This window comes from Apaloderma vittatum, unplaced genomic scaffold, assembly GCF_000703405.1.
Source record: "Apaloderma vittatum isolate BGI_N311 unplaced genomic scaffold, ASM70340v1 scaffold8212, whole genome shotgun sequence".
Taxonomy (NCBI): Eukaryota; Metazoa; Chordata; class Aves; order Trogoniformes; family Trogonidae; genus Apaloderma; species Apaloderma vittatum.
In genome coordinates, this window is record NW_009704103.1 from 13,654 (window position 1) to 20,351 (window position 6,698).

Here is a 6,698-nt window from a genome sequence, read left to right on the forward strand (position 1 = left end):
AGGTCGTGTGCGGAGAGGCGGAGGGGGGTGGGGGTGTTTAGCCTGGAGGAGACTCTGGGAGAGAGGGGGATGAACACAACACCTTATCGCTCTCTACAACTACCTGAAGGGAAACCATAGTCAGGTGGGGGTCGGGCTCTTCTCCCAGGCAACTAATGGCACGACGAGAGGGCACGGCCTGAAACTGTGTCACCCAAGGTTTTGGTTAGATATCAGCAAGCACTTCCTCACAGAGCGAGTGATCAGGCACTGGGGTGCATTGCCCAGGGCAGTGGTGGAGTCACGGTCCCTGGAGGTGTTTAAGGAGAGGCTGGATGTGGCCCTTAGTGCCATGGGCTAGCAAGTGTGGTGGTGTTGGGGCATAGGCTGGACTTGATGATCTCAGAGATCTTTTCCAGCCTCAACAATCTGTGATTCTGAGAAACACACGTGCAAGCAAACACTTTTTCTTTATGCAGTGTTAATGAAATTGATCCTGGAATGCTTGGAATAATTTTGGTGCCAAGATTCTCTTTTCTTTATCAAAATATAAACAAATTAAAAAACACACTACTAAGCAAACCAAGAAAACAGTCTAAAGGCTTTCAGTGCCGTAAGTCCTTACTGTGTATTTATTGTACTCAGTAAATACCTACAGGCAGAGAAAAGGTTGGAGACCAAGAGTCTTAAAAACTGAGACCTGTTCTTTTTGACAGAGAAGGGAGAGACAGTAAGTATGAATGGCAGACATTTCCCCAGAAAAGGGGAAAAACAACCCCAGAATTTTAGTGTTGGAGATTAATTTCAAGGAAACAAGCAGTTGGCTTCCTCCTTAAAGAGACTATAGAACAGAGAAGCAAGAGCTCTACACAAGATGACTGCTCAGTGGTTGGGGAATGGTGAGGAACACACCATCCTCTGACGAACAGGCGGTGAGACCAGTGAGCTCTGGAGCTGGTAACACAGTGCATGACTTGCAGGACCTTCCACTCACCATTCAGCTCAGTTACCAGCTGCTCGCTGTCCTTCCCCTCCCCTCTGGAAGCTGGAAAAGGTCAGTCATGAGGGTTCTTGGCTTTCTAAGCAGTATTGGCAGCGAGTGCCGGGGTGCTTCCCACACACCCACAGGCTCAGCAGCTCCTCAGGAAATCAATACGCTCCAGGGTCGTGGTCAGGCAGGCCCTGCTTCTCCAGGTGTGTTTGTTGTCAGCTGCAGTAAAAGCATTAGTTAAGCAGAATGCTTGATTGCTTATTGTTAGTTTCCTGAGCTACCTGGGAGCAGAAGAGGACCCTGCTGTGCCATAATCAAGTATATTTCAGAGTTCTTTATTCTAGATTTTCATACACAAAAGAAACACTATTCTCAGTCCTCATCAAGCTCCAAGCTGGCTAATAAAGGAACAAATTCAATGTGTTCCAAGCACAAGACAGTCTGTCTTAGCAATGATCTTAATAAAGTCTAGTCAGCACTAAACCCTGGTAGTCAGAAGTGATTTTCCCTGAGTGTCCTGATTAGGGAATGCTGTTCAATTATCTGGATTCTAGTGAGCAGCTGGCGTACATGCTGCAGACAGAAAGGGAGAGTTGGGGAGAGGTCTTTAATTATCTTCAAGTCAGCAAAGATCAGTGTGTTGAATCAAAACAGATGGAGTGTATAATCCACTCGCAATACTCGTGATTGGGTAAATATAGTTATATGGCAAAGAGAAGGAAGGCAAAGCAAATGGAGAGGAATTTCCTCATAGGTAGGCTATGAATGCTACTATATTTATACTGACTGGCACTGCTAGCCAAGGTGGAAGTGAGGTCTAAATACAGCAGCAGAGTGAATCTTTCTGAGGTGACTTGCAAATCTGCTCTGGGGAAGTGGCAGGGTTTGGGTAGGTCAGCTCGTGGAGGAACCTTGTGCTTTGTATTCTGCTGGCAGTGGCTGTGTTACAGATGGTGGATTTGTGAGTCTCTCGGTTCTAGAGGGCACAGGTTTAACTCCTTTCCCGGGTCGCACTTCAGGCATTTCGGCAGTGACTGCAAATCAGGCTGGATTTGTTGGACAAAGTAGCTGAAGATGTTTTTCTGGACAGCTGTGAGCTGGTGAGAGGTATGAACACCGTACAGCTGCTGGATGGAGTTACAATACTGGTAGGAGCTCATGAAAGACCAGCAAAAGCTTCCAACTAGAAGCCCCTGTGATTGCCTGCACTGATGTACAGGGTTTTTTTCTGTGGTGATGCAGAATGTGTGTCTTCTAATCCTGTGATTAAATCCAGTGGCTCTTTCTACTGGGAGTGCTAGCTGGTGGTTAGAACAGCACGGAGCTGTGTGTAGGCAAGAAGTCACGGGCGACAGGACAGGAAAGCTGAAGGTGCTGCTGTGTGCTCTGTGCTAAACTGAAGGGATGATTTTTGTATGCACGGGCACTGTCACGTGTGTCTTGGATGGGGCCTCAGGCCAAACCCATAGCCTACAAGAGGATCTCATCAGGCTGAGCCAAGCGTGCACAGAAGACAGGTATAGGGTGTATCTGCCACTACTTCTAAGCCCTGATGAGAAGGGCACCCTAACTATTGTGATTTAACTCTGAAGTGTGTTTCAGTGACTTATTTTTTTTACCTCTTGTTATGTTAGTGCAAGTATTTGATCAATACATAGGAAAAGGTAGCATGAGTAGCATCTGGAAAGGTAGTTTCCTCTTATGGCTGTGTATCTGTTCCCCTGTTAGAGCCTAAATGGTACAAGACAAACAAGAAATTAATGAAGTGCCTGTGATTTGTGTAGAGGCTTCTCCTTTTCCTCTTTCCTGCGTGGACAGGAGCTGCATTTGAGCTACTGTCCTGACATGAGCGTCTGTACTCTAGTGCCTGGTGATGACAGTTTCCCCAGTGTATTAATTCAGAGCAGGGCAGTAAGTCTGGCACCGGAAAAGCTGTCTCTGCTCATTGATGAGAGCTGGGCATGGATGCTGGAAATTAATTTTAAGATTGCTGTCGAGAAAACGAACAGGCAGGCTGGACACTGTTTAGTAATGCCTTCCACATGTGGCAAGAAGTCCAGAGACAAGCCAGGACATGGTGGCCTTCTCCAGCAGCTGCCCTTGGCATGTTACAGCACTGAAGGAGACATCCTGCAACATGTGGCGTGATGGTCCCAGCTGGAGGAACAAAAAAATCTGTTGTATTCAGGCTAATTCAAAAATGGGGATCTGTAGATAAAGATTCATAACTACTTTTTCCATCCCTCTCCCACAGCCATCAGAGTTTTTCTCATTTAAGCTAGCTCTTTGGGGGTGGCAGGAAATCAGTCTCAGACATAAAACCATGTATCAATGTACAGTTACATGCTTAAATATGTACTTTGAAAATTAAAAGGGAGGGTGGTGCAAAACCTTTTATTGGTTGAAGAGACGAGGTATATGGCATGTGTTTATTTGTTCTGGCTGTTCAAACAGCCAGCTGTAGAAACTAAATACAGTTTGTGTGGCATTCAACTGAGCCTCCGTGTAGAAGTATTTTTCTGAGTGCTAACTTTTAATAGATGCGTAAAACTTAAGTGCTTCTGCGTCAGTTTTCTTCTTTTGCTTATTTTTACCTACCTAGTAGGTAGGGTTGAAAAAATATACAAATCTACCTTAAACATAAAGTATTTCTTTAACAGAAGTGTCTCAGTTCAGGTGTTAATACCATGATTAACAAGACCACCTCGGAGGAGGAATTCTTTACTCCTCCCTTCTAGAAGCTTTTCATCAGTATCCCAAACACTTGAATACCAGTGAAAAAGGTATTCCAAGCCATTCCACTGACACATCAGTTATGAGACATGAAGTAATGGACATGAGAGGCACAGGAAAAGAACAGAAAAGGCTTTATTGTTAGACAGATCTTATTGTTGCCACTGTACTGGGAAACTTGCTGTAACTGCAGTTCAGGTAACATTCAGCAGAGTGTAACTCCCAGTATCTTGGGTCAGTACGTATCAGTGCCACCACATGTTATGAACAGATCACAGAAGATTTGGATATGCAAATCGTTTTATATTTAAAAAAAAAAACAACCCCAAGTTTTGGTTCCTAAGGTTGTGACTGGATATTTACTTCTTTGTACATGTCCCACTCCTTTCCTTTCCTTTCCAGCCCATCCCCCAATAGCTAACTGAAAGAGAAATCTTAAAAAATGTATTTCTCTGCTATTTTTTTTCTAGTAAGGCAGTGACGTCTTCTTTTTAAAACAAAGTACATGGCATTTTTCAGTGTGAACTTTTTAACAAGAGGACAAGCTGCTTGTATCCAGAGATTGGAAACAGTGTCATCACTTTGCCACAGAAGTGGCCTTTCTAGTCTGAGGGATCCAAAATTATGGATCCTTCCTTCTGTAATGTTTCTGTTTTTTCTTACCCGTCTTACGAGTTTACAGGAATAGACCATCAGTGGTATGATCAGAAGCAGCTTTATTTCACTAATCATCTTACTCTGGAGATTCATTCTAGATAGAGCTGTCAGAAAAATTTTCTTCCAAGGCCCACTTGAGCACTATGAGCAAGCATATGCACAGCTCCAAAATAAAAGACCATTCTCCTCTATGATTGTTATTCTTGTGTAAAAATAAATAGTGGCTTCCCAGGAAAAACAATCAAGTAGTTCACATTCAGAATGATTAGTACCACGTGCGTTTTATAATGTACTTGAGAACAGGTACAGAACTCTTTAAGAGTACTGCAAAAGATACACAATGTCACAATACATGTTTTTTTTCTTTATCAGTTGTGAATGCGATTTTTTTTTTCTTAAGGAGCTGAACAGAAGAGCATGGTCTCTGTTAACCAGAGGGAACAAAAATACTCTTCATAGTTTGCTGAATTTTGTAATTTTTTTTAAAAAAAGTATGCAGCATGCATAAATAAACTATTATCATGGAGGAATATAATTAAAAAAAAATAATTCTGTAACTGACATTTAATTTAAAACTATTTTCTCCTTATTCAATTCCAAAAAAGGTATTTTAAATATTTTGCTGAATATAAGAGGCTACTTTATTCTCTATCTACTGGCTTTTGGGGTGGGGGCGGGGCAGGGGGGGAAGCCAAGTATGATTCTAGATAGGAAAGGGACTTGTTTCACAGAAAACTTGCATTTTTCTTGTTGCAAGGGCTTGGCCAGATTTTTCTTCTCCACCCACATATCATCCAGCCTAAGTTATCCTCCCCTACTGCACCCAGCCATCCCTGGTTGAAAGGGTGGGGTCTGCCCACCTGATCCTGTGCCGCTCCATGTGCTCCAGAGGCGTAAGTGGTTTGTCGCTGACCTCAGAAAGGGAAATCTTACATGTGCTCTAAGACACATTATTGGGTTTTACACTAGAAAAAGTCTTTCTAGTGTAAGTTTTCTTATCCTTAATTGAAGAGTTTTGATGGGAAGCCCTTGTAATTTACAGAGCATCAGGGAGACTGAATTTAAAAATCCACAAAGTAGAAAACAGCTGATAACTCATACTCTAGATAAGTTCAGGGTTTGATATCTAGCCCCCATGTTTGCATAGCTTTCCCTCCAGAGAGGGGAGATCATAAACTCTCCTTTCCAACATCTTTCTAGAATTACCCACTTTTCATACCCACCAGAACTGAGTTTGCAGTGTTACTGGTGAGTTTACTGACCTTATCACCAGTGCCAGCAACGTGTGTTTAAGGGACCCAGGCTATTTCTTTTAACACGTAAGTTTGGGTTGGTGATTTAAGCCCTCTCTTGAGCTGGCTTTCAGTTCAGTTGCCCTATTGAACAGTTTAAACTCTACTACAACTGCTGTCTTTCAGCTGCCTCCAAAGCACTGGCAGGATGGATAATAAAATAATTCCAGAAGAATATCTTACATCAGGATTATCCTTAGTGTGAAGCTCTAACAGCACAGAACATGTACCTGTATAAAAACATGGGAGGCAGAAATGATCCTAGTATGGATTTCTAAAGGAATACAGAGGAGCTATATTTTACTAGTAGAAATACTATTTTAGTTCTCCTATTTCAGTTCTCCAAAACTTCTTGGTGTTCTAGGGAGCAGACAATAATCCTACAGAATGAGGAAAACAGGGTTTGAGGATTTGTTTTAATTGGTATGTTCATAACACAGAAATGTGGCAGTGTCATCTTTAAAAATAAGACATGACTGAGAATGACAAAACTAGGCTGGGTAATTAATCCTTGCATGAAAACATTTTCTTGTCTGTGCACAAAATGAAAACAGATGCAGGTAAAATTTTCAGAAACCCCAAAATAAGTTAGGACTGTAATGTGTGCAAGCAAAATGATGATCAAAGGACTGAGTGTGAACTAAAGCTTAAGACCTAAGAACTCCGAAGTTTTTATTGATGTGACATCTCTGTTTTAAGAAAAATAAAGTTAATGAAATTTACATGATGATAAGTTTCCACAGATTTCTCTTAAACAAAAAACATTCATAAATCAGTGAACCACAGCAACAGTAAGGCCCTGCCAGTTTTGCAGACTGATTTAAACCTTGAGCACGAAGGAAAGAGGGCACTTTGATTCAAGTCAGATGGGCTAGGATGAACTGAGCTGTCAAATTCAATGTTCCGCTCACTTTGTAAGCTCAGGCATTTGTATTTGGATGGGCATTTAAACAGATTGTGGTAGCTTTACATTAAGCCAAACCTTCAAAAGTTGGGCAATAAATGAAGACAGGAAGTAGAAAACCTAAGTAATGCTGGATTTGTTA